This window comes from Lithobates pipiens, unplaced genomic scaffold (assembly GCF_037356315.1).
Source record: "Lithobates pipiens isolate NorthernLeopardFrog02 unplaced genomic scaffold, aLitPip1_a1.2 Scaffold_8, whole genome shotgun sequence".
Taxonomy (NCBI): Eukaryota; Metazoa; Chordata; class Amphibia; order Anura; family Ranidae; genus Lithobates; species Lithobates pipiens.
Window position 1 is genome coordinate 602,183,088 of NW_027507903.1, and position 19,016 is coordinate 602,202,103.

Consider the following 19,016-nt stretch of genomic DNA (forward strand, 5'->3'; position numbering starts at 1 on the left):
GGAGACAGTCAGCTAATCTGAGACTCTATTAGAGCAGCATAGTCCTTGCAGCAACCTCTGGTGTCTAACACTCAAAGCATAGGCACACCTGCAGCTCTAGGCAAAAGGTCCTACTCAAAATGTTTAGAGACAGCTCTCCGACCTGCTTCCCTGCGACACTCTTCAGTAAAAAGGGGTCTTCCTCCAGCCCAGCTCCTCCAGCAGATTTCCTTAAAGTTTTACTAACCCCACTGTTAGGCGCTCGTCTTCTTAATAATACCCCTGGTAGCCTAGGCTAGGATGGAAGAGCGGAGGTCCCTGGTCACCGGTGGTTAATCGATACACATACACACAGTTGTACGTGAAGAACGATTACAAAATTTATTAACTCACACATAGCCTTTTATGCATTACAAGAAAAAGACCCTGCCCCGTAGAGGGGCCAATTGGGTCATTACACATAAACATACGTCAGCATTATACTTCCTTAAGCAATAGTCGTTGTTTAGAAATATAGACCAAAAGTTAGTAAATTTGTCCTAGCTCGTTATGCTTACACATCAGTATCTGCTGACTGACCCCAAATATGTCAAGAGTTCAGCAAAACCATTCTCAACCAGTATTGCCCCACCATGCGGTCGGTGTCACAAGTTGAAACAGACAGTTGACTACCTACAGCTGTTTCCGCAGATGTTTGTATAGAAACTTGAGACAGACCTTCTGGTCAGACTTGAGTAACATCTTCTTTTTGTCACGCTACTAATTATCACGTTATCAGTAGTTTGTCACGTACACATGGCCCAGGCTTTGCTACTTATAAAATAAAAGTAAAGCATAAATGTAAAGGTACCCCATACCTTATAATCCTCCCTTTGGCCATTCTGTACTATACAGAATGGTCAAAACCTAATCAGGGTTCATGTTCCTGATTCTCATACCAAATATTTGAACTATTGGGAATGGCGGTTAACTTTAGGGTCTCCTGATTTGATACAGTCCCCTTAGCAGAACAACGACATCTTACAATTCTATAGCAAGCGTATAAAAATAAAATAAAAAGCAATATGATTACAATAGTCATGGCTGTGTTTTTTAACCAAGAGGTTATATTTCCAAGACTAAAATTGGCTAGAGGGTCCCATGTTATTGCAATATTCCTAGCCTCATCTTGGAGTTTATTTACTTCTTTTCTGTGTTGTGCAATTATATCATAGTAATCAGGTATTTCAATGCTAGTATTATGAATCCAGGTACAGCACTCATAGTCTTCCGTAATTTCACAAAGCCCTGTGAGTGCTGCACTCATACTTTCTATGGCCAGTTCATGCAGTTCTAGCTGTTTCCTTATTGCCCTAGTTTCTATGTTTAATTTAGTGATATCGTCGGAATTCTTTTCCAAGATCTCATCAATAATTCCAGTATAATTATTCAGTCTCTTCATTAAATCTATTCCCCATCCTGTCCAGGATGGGAACCAGGCCCATGCCATATCTTTTTCTAGGAATATCTTTCTCTTATTACGATGTTTAAGGGGATATCTGGGATGAACACTGGCTTCAAGAAGGTGACTCCCTTCTTTATCTCCCAGCACACCCATAATGGGGGCTAGTGCTGCGAGATAACACCATCCCTGGGGTTTTGTGGGGATCCAAGGGTGACAAAGCTTCCCACAACAGATATAAGTATTATTCCCCAAGGCTATGGGGCGCTTGAGGAACACTTTATACAAGTTGTCGGAATAGCCAGAAAATGTAAGAGTTGATAAAAGTTAAGCCATAGGGGAAGTGGTGCTGGTATTTAAGAATTGGTACAATGTGGTGTTTAAGGTAGAGTCTTGAGTTCTATAAAAGGTCTTGTTTAATGCTGTCATTGAAATATTAAGCTTTGATTGCTTACAAATTTCGGCTCCCTTGGTAGTATTTCCCAACCTAAAACACCAATCTGGATAATGGCTTCTACCTATGATCTGAAAAGTGAGGGTTTTGTTAGAAGCTTTTCTTGTAACATTGGTAAGAACTATTGGGGGTGTGCCATTAAGGAGAAGGGTGAAATTTAAAGGTATGGCCATCAAAGGAATCCTAGCAGTACTAGGGTGAAGCTTACTACATATCCAGCATTTATCAAAACCTGATTTTTGGGCATAACTGTATTTAAATTTTAATAACAACATTTTATCAGTAAACTCTTGGGGAGGTTCACTTCTTTTGTGTCTAACAGCGGGTGTGTTATTTGTCTTGGGGGAGGGAGTCCCACAAATCCCTTTTAATGGTCCCAAATCTTCTGGGTGGTATATACAGTTAGCTATCAACCAAGTTGGTAGGAACACCACTAGGGCAGTACAGCATAAGAGGCACAAGGCCTTCATGGACATTGATAGGGGAATCATTGTGTTCGGCTATCTAAGGTCTTGTCCTTCTTCGTCGTTTCCTGTCGGGGTGTCCAGATCCGTTTTGTCTTTTTGGAAGGGATCAGAGTCTGTCAGAGATATTTGTTCTATCCCTTTTTGGGCTTCTCGCAACTTCTGATCCAAGGTAAGTTGGAGCTGTTCTTGGGTTTGAGGGAGTAAGGATGCACTTTCTTCGAACAAGCTGTCTTCCTCCCGGGCTGATGAGATAGGGACAAGGCGGTTGGGTGTTGACGTCTCGGTTGGAGGGTCCGGAGTCGGGGGAGGCTGCGGGCACCTTTTAAGACGACTGGCATGGATCCAGGTGTTTCCCATATCCGTCAGTACTGCTGTTCTCGATACCTTTTCCACCTTCCATGGTCCTGAGAAAGCCGGTCCGATACTCTTTCTTTGTGCTAATTGTTTGATCAGCACTTTGTCTCCAGGGATAAAGGGGTGTGTTGGTTCTGTGGAAAGAGGGAAAAAGGTGACAGAAACTTGTTCGTTTATTTCGTGGAGCATACTTACCAGATTTTTCACGTACACTTCCTGTTGGGAATAAATGTTAATGTCAGAGTTAGGGTCTAATGGGGGTAATAGTCAGAAGTTGGATTTGTTTATTCAAATTATTTGTACAAAAAGATTTATTATACAGGTTGGTTAAAGGGGGAAGCTCCTATGTGTCCTGGGCCATGGAGGTATGAGAGTATGAGAATGCAACTTGCTTCAGGTATTCCCAGTACCTTCCCCTCTTTTGTCCAAAGACCCTCGGGGTCTTTGGTCAATCCTGCAGCGACCCAGAAATGAACGTCCTGATCTGTGGCCATTGTTTGTATTTGTGCTACAATTGTTTTGAAGTTAGATGAAGTGAAATGCTCTTTAAAAAAAACTGTTGTGGGGGCAGGGGGGTTAGGGGAGGAGGCGGCAGCCTGCTTTGCAGTCCTATCGGCTAGGGCGTTACCCTTGGATATTTTACTGTTATCCGAGGAATGGGCTTTTACCTTGATAATAACCACTTCCTTTGGGAGAAGGATGGCCTGGAGAAGAGCCATAATATGTGTTGAATTGGCAATTAGTCTATTGTCTGCGGTTTTGAAACCTCTATTAGCCCATATCACACCAAAGTCATGCACCACTCCGAAAGCATATCTACTGTCAGTGTAAATGTTCACCTTTTTATCAGTGAATAGAATGCAGGCTCTGGTGAGAGCTTCCAATTCTGCTACTTGGGCTGAAGAGGGAGGTAGCGGCTTGGCTTCTAGCACCTTGTCTGGTAATTGGACTATCGCATAACCTGTTAGGAAAGTGGAATCAGAGGGGCGGGAGCAACTACCGTCAACGAAAACATCTTCCGCATCTATAATAGGTGTATCCGTGAGATCAGGTCTAGGGGATGTGATGGATTCCACTTTGTCCACACAGTCATGAAGCTGGTCTGGGTCTTGTGGTAGACGCAGCATGGAGTGCAGGAGGCGGACAGCAGGGTTGCTAGCGGGAACATATTTAAGAGATAGATTGTCAGTGTTCATAAGGGTAATCTCATAACCGCTGAGCCTTTGTGAGGTCATGTGTTGGGTGTTCATGTTCTGTATGAGGTGGGTGACAGAATGGGTGGTAAAAAGTGTAATTGGGTGGCCCAAGACCATGTTGTTAGCGTCCTGTACTGCCATAGCACAGGCTGCTAAATTCTGGAGACATGACGGCATGCCTTGAACCTGGACAGGGAGTTTCTTGGATAGGTAAGAAACCGGGCGGTATCCTGTTCCATGTTGTTGTGTGAGAACCGCGGCAAAAGAGTTCCCTGAAACTACACAGTACAGCTGAAAAGCTTTACCATAGTCTACCAATCCCAGGGCGGGTGCACATGACAGACTGTTTAATAGAGCTTGAAAAGCTTGTAGTCTGTCTTCAGTCCAATCTATTAATTTAGGGGCTGTCGAGCCAGTAGCCTCTCTTAGGATACTATCATAATGAGAACAATCAGGAATCCATTGGCGGCAATATACCATTGCACCCAAAAACAAGAGCAGGGCAGCTTTGTCTTTTGGGGGACTGAGAGCTCGAAGGGCTGCGGCACGTTTGGGGGACACTAGCCTTGTCCCTTCCTTTAGAATGCACCCTAGGTATTCTACCTGTGGCTGGCACCATTGTATTTTCTTCCTTGAGGCTAGATGCCCGGCTTGAGCTAGGTGTTGTAACAGTGATGTTGAATCGACCGCACAATCTTCAGCAGTTCGACTGCACAGGAGCAAGTCGTCCACATACTGTATTAGTACCGACCCACACTCAGAAGTCCAAGACTTGACAGTCTCGTTGAGTACCATAGAGAAGGCGGCTGGGCTGTCTACATACCCTTGCGATAAACGCGTCCAAGTTAGCTGGCCCCCGGCCGCCCAGGAGAAGGCAAACATAGGTTGGGCCTCTTCAGCAATTGGGATGCTAAAAAATGCATTTGCCAGGTCAATTACTGAGTAGCAGAGGGAATCTGCCGGTATTCTGGAAAAAATGAAGGAAATGTCTGAAACCAATGGAGGAAGGGGTATAACTTGTTTGTTTACTGCCCTTAGATCTTGGACTAATCTCCATTCGCCACTTGCTTTCTTTACTGGATAAATGGGGGTGTTCCAGGGGCTTATGATTGGTTTCAGTATGCCTTTCGAAACATAATCATTGATTAACGGGGCAATGCCGTGTGTCTTCTTGGGAGGTAAAGGGTATTGCTTATGATATTGGGTTTCTGCATCCATGCGCATTTGTGGTGTGTAAGGCGTGCAGTTGATAAATCCCACGCTCCCTTTATTTTCTGCCCAAATGGCATGTGTTTCCAGGGAGGCAGGTAATATCATGAAGAACCCTCTGTGCGTATGTCGTTTAGGGGCGTGTAAGTCACATAATGGGGAACTAGCTGTGAGAGAACCTCCTTTGTCAAACTTTATAGTGATGTTTAGTTTGGACAGTAAGTCTCTGCCCATAAGGGACACGGGACATGAGGACAAAACCGCAAAACTTTGGGTGCATAATTCCTGTCCCTCTGGAGTGGCTACAGACAACAGTGGGGTAATGGGGTGGGTGACTGATGTCCCATTTATACCAATAGAGTTTCCCTCGGTACATTGTGGTGTGTCAAAAGTCACATCGTTCACTGAACTAAATGTGGCCCCAGAATCGAGTAGAAAACACACTATGTGATTGTCTACCCGTAGTACAACTTGAGGAAGGCTTTTCCATGAGGGGTTGTAACACACTAAACTGAGGGAAGGGACATACTCTAGGTATCCCTATTGGGGTGGTGGCTGCCAATTGGATGGCCACTGCATAGAAATTCTGGGTGGTGGTCTATTTGGGGACCTGAGGGTGCATTATTTGTGGCTGTGTAGGATATTGGGGTAGTGGTTGACGAGGGTTCTGGTATGGCGGATAACGGGGATACTGTGGGCGGGTCTGGGGGTTAAATCCCCTGCCTCTGCCTCTTGCTCTAATCTGTCCAGTCCTATAGGGGCACTGGGATTTCCAGTGTCCTTGCTGTCCACAATTGAAACAACCCTGGTCCGGGGGATAAACAGCAGCTGGACCAGGATATGTTTGCATGGCCATTAGAGGAACAGACGTTTCTGCCGATACTAAAGTAAGGGAGGGAAATATTCCTCCTTTCTGCTCAAAGACTCCAGAGCTTTCCCTGGATCTTGCGTCTTTCATAAAATCGTCAGGCGCTTGATCTGTCCATTTGGGGGTGGTAAATTTGAGAAGTTGGGTGACTTTGGGATCACCACCTGACATAATGGTGGTTGTGAATAACTGTGGGGCTGCATTATCTACGTTACAGTGACATAGGGCGGGGGTGGCTCAAACGCAGATGTTGGGGCACTAGGAGGTGAGACTTTTTTCTTGGTCACTGGGATGTTTTTGGCATATCTCTTCCTATATTTTCCAAGGCATTTGTTCCATGCACAGAAACAATCCTTCATGTATTGTGAGTCAGCCCCTTTGCAGGGAGGATAAGAATGCTTATGTACCTGACAAATTTTACTGACTTCTTGCCAGTCTTCCTCTGAACAAGGACCTTGGGGTCCTGGGTCATGGATTCCCAATTGGTGACACCTTTCCCGGACTTGTGCCCAGAAAGGTTCCACCTTGGGACCCGGCAAGTTATGTTGAACATACTCATACGGGGTGGGAGTTCCCGGACCCTGGGGCTGGGTGCCTGCAGAATTCCCCATCTAGTAATTTGGGTAAAGTATGCCTGGTATGTGGGCAGAGGTGATAACAGCCTGTTTGGTCAATAATTTGTTCCCTAATGCGGGGGTAAGTCCCCTGATCTTCCAGGTCAGATGGACTAATAAAACTGTGAAGATTTACCCTTAATATACGATGAAGGGAACCTTTCCTGGTGGCGGGATATACCCCTCTTACACCAAGTCTGCAAGAGAAGCCTGTAGGTCTAGTGGTCAAAAGAATCCACCTTTCGTCAATGCTAAGAAAAAGTAAACCTAGCGTGCAGCGTGAACAGGCGGGTGTTACCTCACTACAATCTGGTTCTTCATACTCTGTATTCATTTATCAACAGTTGGGTTTATTCAAACAGATATCCACTCTATATAATTATATCTTATACAACATTAATACTCTATATACTTACGCTTGCACCTAAAGAGAAACAGACATATATATCTTTATGGTTTAAAATTTCAGTTATAAGACTTTACATGTACATTATCAAGTAATCACATCATGATGCATTTCATTATTTATAGTGCACTTTAAAAGTTCTCAAGTGGGCGTCCGCTCGACCAATCCCTTTGTCACGGGCGTATTCTTTTACTTCCCGTGTTAATAAAACTATCACCAATAGTTTATAGTCAGACCAACCTAGTCGGACTTTTTCCTAAACCTATAAATTCCTTGCGAGCCCTTTTAACCTTCCGAGGGACCAGCCTAGTCCGCCGCGAAGGCACAGTTACTTCTTTTAAATTAAACTAAGTTCGTGGCGGCCATCTGGACAGAGTAAGCATTCACACCATTCACCATTTAGGTAAAAAGGAGTAAAATGACTTACCTGTTACAAGATGCCACACCCCACTCCTGGTACCAAAACTGTTAGGCGCTCGTCTTCTTAATAATACCCCTGGTAGCCTAGGCTAGGATGGAAGAGCGGAGGTCCCTGGTCACCGGTGGTTAATCGATACACATACACACAGTTGTACGTGAAGAACGATTACAAAATTTATTAACTCACACATAGCCTTTTATGCATTACAAGAAAAAGACCCTGCCTCGTAGAGGGGCCAATTGGGTCATTACACATAAACATACGTCAGCATTATACTTCCTCAAGCAATAGTCGTTGTTTAGAAATATAGACCAAAAGTTAGTAAATTTGTCCTAGCTCGTTATGCTTACACATCAGTATCTGCTGACTGACCCCAAATATGTCAAGAGTTCAGCAAAACCATTCTCAACCAGTATTGCCCCACCATGCGGTCGGTGTCACAAGTTGAAACAGACAGTTGACTACCTACAGCTGTTTCCGCAGATGTTTGTATAGAAACTTGAGACAGACCTTCTGGTCAGACTTGAGTAACATCTTCTTTTTGTCACGCTACTAATTATCACGTTATCAGTAGTTTGTCACGTACACATGGCCCAGGCTTTGCTACTTATAAAATAAAAGTAAAGCATAAATGTAAAGGTACCCCATACCTTATACCCACAACAGTAAAATCAGTCTGCATATGCTTGTTATACTCACTGTGCAACCTAAGGGGTTAATTCTCTGGATTGTGTAAAATGTGTTCAATACAAGAAAAAACCTACAGACCCTATCTTGTATGTAACCCGAGGACCGCCTGTAATTCCATTTCCATGTTTTGTGTACTATGCAAGATCAGATATAGTGAATATAGTGGGGTCCTGGGTTTAGTGACACTGTAAGTCCAGGTTCCAGAAGGCCCTCGGTCAAGCGCATGCTGAGGCCTGACAGTAACATCTCTTCGGTAGCACAGGCTGCCTCCCAGGAGCAGAGGCCCCAGGACATAGAGCTCTGAACATGCCTTCCCAAACATATATTTCTTCCACAGCTACCCACTGGGCACCCCCTCCCAGGGATTGGCTGAGGTCAGATAAATATATCATCATAGCCCAAAGATTTATCTTCCCACTCTATTTCTGGGAGCTTCTTCCAGAAACAGGCAGGATCAATCAAACCAGGTTTGGGGATAGACCTGACTAAAAGCCCGACAGAGCCACAAACTAAAATGATCCAGCCGAGTGCTACAGGAAGCACTTCTTATTTTAAAATATTAAAAAAAAATTTGGATGTTCTCTTTGTTAGACTAACTTTGGTCCTCAATACATTTTTCTGTAAGGTCACAAAACATTTGCTTTGCAGGTTTTACTATTTCTTTGGTGACATTTTGCTGTCTATTTTGCTTTTAGAAAGTTCCTACCACGCAAATTATTTTTCCACCGATTATTTTCCATCCAACTTTGTTTAACCACTTAAATACCAGGCACTTAAACACCTTCCTGCCCAGACCAATTTTGAGTTTTCAGCGCTGTCGCACTTTGAATGACAATTGCACGGTCATGCTACGCTGTACCCAAATGAAATTTTTATAATTTTTTTCCCACAAATAGAGCTTTATTTTGGTGGTATTTGATCACCTCTACGGTTTTAATTTTTTGCTAAACAAATAAAAAAATACCAAAAATTTTGAAAAAAAATATGTTTTTTTTGTTTCAGTTTCAAAACTTTGTAAATTAGTAAGTTTTCTCCTTCGCTGATGGGCACTGATGGGGCTACACTGATGGGCACCAATGAGGTGGCACCAATGAAGTGGCACTGATGAGGTGGCATTGATGGACACTGATATGTGGCACTGATAGGCGGCACGGATGGGTGGCACTGATAGGCGACACGGATGGGCACTGATAGCTGGCACGCATTGGCATGGATGGGCGGCATGGATGGGTATGGATAGGCGGTACAGATGGGCATGGATAGGCAGCACAGATGAGCATGTATAGGCGGCACAGATGGGCATGGATAGGCGGCACAGATGGGCATGGATGGACACTGATAGGTGGCACTGATGGGCACTGATAGGCGGCACAGATTGGCACTGATAGGCGGCATTGTATTACATTATACTGTACTAATGGATGCCAATCAGTGCCAAACAATAATGCATGCCAATCAGTGATGCCCATTGTGGGCACTGATTGGCATCCATTATGGGCACTGATTGGCATCCATTGTGGGCACTGACTGGCATCCCTGGTGGTCTAGGGAGGATTACCTTGTGCTGGGCATCCCTGGTGGTCTGGTGGCATCCCTGGTGGTCCAGTGTGGGCATCCTCCGGGGGGGCTGCGCTGATAATCGATCAGCACAGACCCCCCCTGTCAGAGGAGCAGCCGATCGGCTCTCCTCTCCTCTCCTCGCGTCTGACAGACACGAGTGAGGAAAAGCCGATCACTGGCTTTTCCTATTTACACTGTGATCAGCCGTGATTGGACACGGCTGATCACGTGGTAAAGAGTCTCCGTCAGAGACATCATAGTTGCAGGGTGTCAGACTGACACCCCGCAACAACGATCGCCGCGACGCACGCCCCCAGGGGCATGCAGCGGCTCAAAATCCTGATCACGTCATATGACGTCTGGTCAGGATTTCGAAACCACTTTGCGTGTATCTGCTATAGGGCAGGCGGCAAGTGGTTAACTTCACTTTTCTGCCATGGAGTAGTGATCTGTTGGTCACTATGTTTTTCTTTGCACAGCATTCTGTTTCAGATTTATAGTCCTTCTGCAACACTGCTTGAGGTCCCTTTCTTCTGAATATTCTGCTGTCCTCTTATCTCTACACATCAAGACTGTTGAGAAACATAGGCATAACATACATAAAATGTACAAAGATGTGAACAACTGTAGTACCTTGCCATTTCCCCACCAATAAATAACTCTGAAACTGCTCTGGTTAGAAAGGCAAGGCCATTGCTTTATTGGTTTGTAATAGCATAATCATACTAAACATAATGATGAATAGCAGAAGAACTTAACTGCTGAGAATCATAATCATAGCCTCCACCACAGATAAATTCCGACGGATTTAGTCTGGAAGAGGTCCGGAAGTGGTTTTGCATACACACGGTCAGACTAAGTTTTCGGAAGTTTCGGTTGCCAAGAACGCGGTGACGTAAGCCACGTATGACGGGACTAGAAAAAGAAAGTTCAGCACCACATCCGGCACCCTTTGGGCTCCTTCTGCTGATCTCGTGTTTATCGCGTGTTAGTAGAAGTTTGGTGAGAGACGATTCGCGCTTTTCAGATTTTTGCTTCAGTTCGGTACTGCTCTTCAGTTTCTGCTTGTCTTTGCGTATCTGATAATCAGTGCATGTAGTCAGTAAGCATTTGTTTCTCATTGTGGACTATATCTTGGTATAGTACGCTTTGATTTGCATTGCTTATTGTCTGTTTGCTTCTGCTATTCAGGTCGTTCTTTCAGGCATTGGTATTTATCGGTGCTTTCTGTTGTCCGTTCTGACAAGCCGACCGTTTTAAACCATGTTTCGTGTACGTACTCATCGTAGAGTTTGTGCTGTGCAGGAGCTTGGTGTTGGGCTTTTAGCTTTCACACAAGCCCGGTCCATGAACAGGGAGAGGAGGCATTTGTGGACCAAGAATTGGTTGCGCCAGCGTCACCAGTTCTCGCACGTGCCTTTGCTCCGTGAGATCCGGGAGAATAATCCTAATGATTTCAGGAATTATCTCCGGATGACGGACCCCGTTTTTCACCGTCTGCTGGCTTTGCTGAACCCTTATATCACCAGGCAGGATACCTGCATGCGGCAAGCCATCACTCCAGAGCAGAGGCTCATCGCCACGTTGCGCTACTTGGCGACAGGGAGAAGCCTTCAGGAACTCAAGTTCTCCACAGGCTCTGGGGATCATTATTCCAGAGACCTGTTCTGCCATCATTCAGGTCCTGCAGAAGGACTATATGAAGGTAAGTTTTATCCTTTAACATCACATTCTATGTATTTAATGATTGCTAATGTCTTGCATTTCTTTCCTCATTCCCTAATTACCATGATTGCAATATGCTCTAATTCATATGCTCTGCCCCTTTGTCCTTATGCATGCTGGAAGCTTTTCATGTTACTTTTTTGTCCTTCATGCATATTTGCCTCACTAACTTCCCCGCTATGCTCTTCTGGGCTCATAAAACTATAGTCTAGTCACTTACCAATGTCTTTTGTCAGCTCCATAGTATTGTTTCCCCTAAACACCCCCTAAAATGTCTACAAATGTTATGTGTGTGCTTCAGTTCATGCAGAGTGACATTTTTTTATTTTGGTTGGGCCAAACTCATTATGAACCCCCCTCCCCACAACTGCTAGGTCAGCTGATAGCAATCCTCTATCTGCTGACTTTACCAAACCCAATACACACTCTACCTACCTTTTTTCTGGTCACATTTATGGACGAATTCACCAAAGCATGTAGTGCAAGGGCCTGCCTCAATACTTTCAAATGCTATATATATATTTTTTCTCTTATTATTATCTTGATAGGTAATAGCAGAATGTCAAATTGTGCTTCCATTTTGTTTTATTTTTGGTATTATGACACTTCTTACCTGTCCGGTGGGCTGCCAATAGTGTAAGTAAGGACGGGCTTCCCAAAGTATCACACATTATTTAGGCATTAAGCTCTCAATCAAGTGGAGAGGTTTACCTGTCCAAAACACCCCCCCCCCCCTCATTTTTTGCAAGGGCCCATCAGATGGGGGGGATGGGGGAGTGATGACTCTGATAAGGGGACCTTATACTTTAGGCTTTAAATACTCATTTCCCAAAATGTTATACTGTTCTTGGTCAAAAATGTTGGTGTCTAATCTGCTTGCAATGTTGATGTGCAAAATTAATAATTTTTTGTCTTGTTTCACTCCACAGTTTCCTTCAAGCCACAGGAATGGCAGACTGTGGCCTCCCACTTTGCCAGCCATTGGGACTTTCCCAATTGTGGAGGTGCAATTGATGGGAAACACATCCACATCTTCCCACCCCCCAACTTGGGGTCCTTCTATTATAATTACAATAGTATCGTGATGTTGACGGTGGTGTCAGCGACCTATGACTTCCTGTATGTGGACGTGGGGCAAAATGGCCGGATGTCGGATGGTGGAGTGTTCTCACGGACGGAATTCTACTGGCATCTCCAGAGTGGTAGTATGGGCGAATCAGGAAGGACTCTCGTTCGTCTTCGTCGCGGATGAGGCGTTTGCCCTGGCAAACCATCTGATGCGGCCTTTCCCAATGAGGACCCTCACCCCGGATCAGAGGATCTTTAATTTCTGGCTGGCCAGAGCCAGAAGAGTTGTGGAGAACACTTTTGGAATACTGGTCAGCCGGTTCTGCCTTTTTTTAACGCCAATCCACATGGCGGAATATAAAATCAATCACATAGTGCTTGTTCTGCACAATTTCTTGAAAAGACATTCAGCAAACTATGCGGTCTCAGTTGGCCCAGATGCAGACTTGCCAGAAAATGAGAATCTCACGGCCCTGGCTTGCCCCCCCAAAGCGCCGCGAGGTCCGAACGCAATACATGGAGTACTTTGTGGGTAGGGGGGCTATTGATATGCAAGACAATGTCTGAGAGGCATTTTTGTAATACATTTTTCTTTGAAACTATAATAATCTTTGTTTTCATTTACTGCTTGGCTTGGTTTTAAGTGTCTCATAGGTACATTTTTTATTTTTGTTGTTGTGCTTTTTTCTACAACAGTGCAAACCCAAGTTCTGAGCGAGATGAGGTGACAGTCTCTTCTTCAGATAATCTTATTATGTTGTGGGTCTGCTACACACACACCTTGTTTTGTTAACTAATGTATGTAGTGCATTACTGACCAAAATCTTGCTCATTTTCCGCACCATGGCAGAAATATGTGGGGTCAAGAAAATGGCATGATTGGCAAAATTTACACATCACTGTGGATGTTATTTACTAAAGGCACATCCACTATGCACTACAAGTGCACTGCAAAAGTACACCTGAAACTGCACTTGGAGTGCAAAGTGAAGTTGCCTTTAGTAAATAACACCCATTGTCGCCTAAACCCATTTTGGTTGTCCCTGTTACCGGATGATGACGAGCTCCCGAACCTATGGCAACAATACTTTGCGGACAATGACCAAACTGCCTCTATTGCGGCGATTTGGGACTCATTCAAACTATACGCGCGCGCGACCCTTGCCTCCCACATAAATGTAATTAAGACAAAATCCGCAGATGTCTTTGACAGGGCGCTAGCAGAACTAAGTTCCACGGAACAGGAGTATGCCATTAATCCTACCCCAGAGATAGCTGCTCGACTCAAGCTGCAATCCAGAGTGGCAACTCAACTCCAGTTTACAAAGGCCAGACAAAAACGTTTTTTCACGAAGCAGAAATTCTTTGAGCATGGAGAAAAGGCAGGCAAGCTGCTGGCTTACCTGGTACATAGTGAGGATAGACCCCCAGTGGTCATCACGCTACATGGGCCGGAGGGCCATCAGATAACAGATCCCCAAAGAGTAACTGCTAGATTTAGAGACTTCTTTGCAGATTTATACAAGACAATGACTACAGACCCAACGGACCAGAGAACGGCCTTCTTACGTAGCATTACCCTCCCTCAACTGACAACAGACCAGCTTGACCTTCTTGAGGCGCCCCTCACTACAGACGAAATAGCCACGGCCATAGCCAGCTTTGCCAGATCCAAATCCCCTGGTTCAGACGGTCTCCCAATCGAGTTCTATTCTCAGTACAGTGAACTACTTACCCCGAAACTGCTCACGCTATACAACCACCTGTTTGAAACCTTTTCCTTACCACCATCCATGAGAGAGGCAGTAATAGTGCTCATTCCCAAACCAGGGAAAGACCCGGGATATCCGGAATCCTATCGTCCAATCTCCCTACTCCAGGTAGACATAAAAGTTCTCGCCAAGGTACTATCCTTGAGATTGAACAAAGTTATCCTGTCCTTAATACATGTCGACCAGGCGGGATTCATGCCGGGTCGCAACACATCCTTTAACCTACGCAAATTGTTCATCAACCTACAGGCTACACACATGGAGGCAGGATCTAGGGTGGTGGTGACTTTAGACACGGCGAAAGCCTTTGACTCGGTGGAATGGGAGTACTTATGGAAATGTCTGGAGGGGTATGGCTTCGGCCCTAAATTCATCAAATGGGTACAATTGATGTATCAGTCGCCCACAGCCAGGGTAATGGCGAACGGATGGCCCTCCGAGCAGTTTGACCTCACCAGGGGCACAAGGCAGGGCTTCCCTCTCTCGCCGTTGTTATACGCCCTGGCTGCTGAGCCGCTAGCCATATCCATCCGGAATAATCCAGAAATCAAGGGACTATGCTCAGGTAATCTGATTGAAAAAATTAGTATGTACGCGGATGACACCCTTTTATACCTAGCAGATCCGGGTTCCTCCTTGCGGGTGGCACTGCATACAATCGAACAATTTGGGACCTTCTCTGGTTTAAAAATTAACTGGGAGTAATCGCAAATATTACCAATAGACAGTTTCCCACCAACCGAGTCACAGGCCAGTCTGCCACTTCAGAGAGTTAGTACCATCAAATATCTTGGGATCCATGTATCCAGAATGTCGACAGACTTTGTACGTCTCAATATTGAACCCCCCACGTCCTATGTAAAAACTAAGCTGAGGACCTGGGCTCGTTTGCCACTGGGGGTATGGGGCAGAATAAACTTAATTAAAATGGTTCTACTACCCAAAGTATTATATGTGATGTGGCACTCCCCGACATACTTACCTTTGAAATACTTCAAGACTCTAGAAGCTCTCCTCAAATCTTTCGTATGGGGTCCTAACAGACACAAACTGGCATGGCAGACGCTAAAAAACCCACCTGACCTGGGAGGTATGGCACTACCAGATTTCAACCTATACTATATTTCGTCCCAATTATCACAACTATACCACATTGACAAGACAGACAGGGAGCGGTTCCTCCAGCTGATGTGCCCCAAGTGGGCCAGATGCACTAAAGACCCTATTTATGCGATAACAATAAACACCGGAAATACTGATTTGAGGACTGGTGAACTGGCCCTGCTGCGTCAATACAGACGCATATGGGACATTGCCTCCGCTAAACTAGAGATTCCCCAATATAACGACTTCACCCCGTTATGGCACAACAAGGTCCTACCTGAATTCTTGCAAATTCCTGATGTAGATTGCTGGTCCACCTATGGAATCTTCTATCTCCAACATTTACTTACCAATGGGACTCTAAAAACCTTCCACACACTCCAAGGGGAGTACAATCTTCCCAATCATATGTTTTTTAGATATCTGCAAGTCAAACATGCAATCCGCACTCAATTCCCGTTGTCCCCCCCTAAGCCCACTTCAAATGTCGCTATGGCAATCATCAAAAACACTGATCCTCAAAAACTAATTTCAGCCTTCTACAATCTGCTTTCCACCCCAGTAGCAACTAAAATAGCTTATGGACTTAAACCTTGCTGGCAAAGGGCGGTGGGACCTATCGAGGACGGGGAATGGGAGGAAGCTCTGGAATTCTGTAAGACACTTTCCCCAAAACTGTCGGACAGGCTGACTCAAATTTACATACTCCATCAAGCGTACCTTACCCCCCTCAGGGTTGCCAGGTACAGAGGCTCCCAGTCCTCCTTGTGCCAAATGTGCGGAAGGGAGACCGGAACATTCATTCACTTACTGTGGTCATGCCCCAAAGTACAGGGACTATGGACACAGATTGTAAGATTCCTCCATGACGAAATGGGCTCTCCAGCCACGCTGGACCCAAAAATGTGCCTTTTAGGACTCTTGCCAGACTCGACCGACAGGTACATGAAGACATTTCTACACGAGACGTTATTCACAGCACTAAAGACAATAGCTCGGAAATGGATGAGGACTTGTCCCCCGAGCATTGCAGAATGGAAAGCAGAAATAAACAACACCCTCCCCTACAAAAAATTTATATACACCAATAGGGGTTGTCCTGAGAAATACTACAAAATTTGGGACAGGTGGCTGCAGGAGTCTAGCACTTGTTCATAGCCGGTCTATGCACAATACATAGTAATGTACAGTGGTGTGAAAAAGTGTTTGCCCCCTTCCTCATTTCCTGTTCCTTTGCATGTTTGTCACACTTAAGTGTTTCGGAACATCAAACCAATTTAAACAATAGTCAAGGACAACACAAGTAAACACAAAATGCAATTTGTAAATTAAGGTGTTTATTATTAAAGGTGAAAAAAAATCCAAACCATCATGGCCCTGTGTGAAAAAGTGATTGCCCCCTAAACCTAATAACTGGTTGGGCCACCCTTAGCAGCAACAACTGCAACCAAGCGTTTGCGATAACGTGCAATGAGGCTTTTACAGCGTCCTGGAGGAATTTTGGCCCACTCATCTTTGCAGAATTGTCCTAATTCAGTTACATTTGAGGGTTTTCGAGCATGAACAGCCTTTTTAAGGTCATACCACAACATCTCAATAGGATTCAGGTCAGGACTTTGGCTAGGCCACTCCAAAGTCTTCATTTTGTTTTTCTTCAGCCATTCGGTGGTGGACTTGCTGGTGTGTTTAGGATCATTGTCCTGCTGCAGAACCCAAGTTCGTTTCAGCTTGAGTACACGAACAGATGGTCGGACATTCTCCTTCAGGATCTCTTGGTAGACAGCAGAATTCATAGTTCCTTTTATCACGGCAAGTCTTCCAGGTCCTGAAGCAGCAAAACAGCCCCAGATCATCACACTACCACCACCATATTTTACTGTTGGTATAATGTTCTTTTTATGAAATGCAGTGTTCCTTCTACGCCAGATATACTTGGACACACACCTTCCAAAGAGTTCCACTTTTGTCTCATCGGTCCACAGAATGTTGTCCCAAAAGTCTTGGGGATCATCAAGATGTGTTGTGGAGAAATTGAGACGAGCTTTGATGTTCTTTTTGCTCAGCAGTGGTTTTCTCCTTGGAACTCTGCTATGCAGGCCATTTTTGCCCAGTCTTTTCCTGATGGTGGAGGCATGAACGCTGACCTTAACTGAGGCAAGTGAGGCCTGCAGTTCCTTGGACGTTGTTGTGGGGTCTTTTGTGACCTCTTGGATGAGTCGTCGCTGCGCTCTTGGGGTAATTTTGGGCGGCCGGCCACTCCTGGGAAGGTTCACCACTGTTCCATGTCTTCGCCATTTGTGGATAATGGCTCTCACTGTGGTTCGCTGGATTCCCAAAGCTTTGGAAATGGCTTTATAACCCTTTCCAGACTGATAGATCTCAATTACTTTCTTTCTCAATTGTTCCTGAATTTCTTTGGGTCTCGGCATGATGTGTAGCTTTTAAGGATCTTCTGGTGGACCTTACTGTGTCAAGCAGCTCCTATTTAAGTGATGCCTTGATTGTGAACAGGTGTGGCAATAATCAGGCCTGGGTGTGGCTATAGAAATTGAACTCAGGTGTGGACAACCACAGTTATAGTATGTTTTAACAAGGGGGGCAATCACTTTTTCACACAGGGCCATGATGGTTTGGATTTTTTTTCACCTTTAATAATAAACACCTTCATTTACAAATTGCATTTTGTGTTTACTTGTGTTGTCCTTGACTATTGTTTAAATTGGTTTGATGTTCCGAAACACTTAAGTGTGACAAACATGCAAAGGAACAGGAAATGAGGAAGGGGGCAAACACTTTTTCACACCACTGTAAATGACAAGTAGATCCTCCGGCCTCTGGGTAGTGAAGTAGCCCAAACCACTGACACAAGGTACCTTTTGGCTTTAGTTATTTCATGCATAAAACGTGATGTGACATTGACGATTTGAGATGGTTATACAATTGTTATCTGAGGAGCTGTACGATCTGTAGCATTTTTGTAACTGTAATCTGTAACATGTATGCACTGTGAATCGAAATAAACCTGGTTGATTTAAAAAAAATAACACCCATTGTCACCAAAAACAACAATTTTACTCCAAATACTGCTTTTGCGCATTGAAAAAGGAAGCCACACATTTTTGATAATTTAACTTTTTAATTAAAGCAAATTCACATGTGCGTTTAGAAAAGGGTTTTACAACAAACCAACATATTGGGTGTATCAAAAACATTATTTAAGGTAATTTTTTTGTAACTTGGCGTTTTTGTGTAAACAGGCATGTATCAAAGTGTAACATACAGGAACACAGGAACTTACAAAGTTCAACTTTGAAAAGTGAAGACAATATCAGACATGAGTATGTACAAACTGGGCTGATATTGCCTTCATCACATGGGGTGTCACCCCTGGAAAAGCCAAATTTGGAAGATGCACACAGTGTGTCAACATGTGCTATCTCCCATCATGGGGGATCAATGTACATGTTTTGGGGCTGCAACCCCTTCATCTCAGCCACTTTCCACAAAACACGTACATTGATCCCCCATGATGGGAAATAGGGCATGTTGACACACTGTGTGCATCTTCCAATTTTGGCTTTTTGTAAAATACAAAATTAGTCATTTTAAAACACAAAAATAAAACCCTAGCTAGTTTGGGGTGTTTCATACTCTCCCCAAAACATCAATGATGTTCTTCATTTTATTT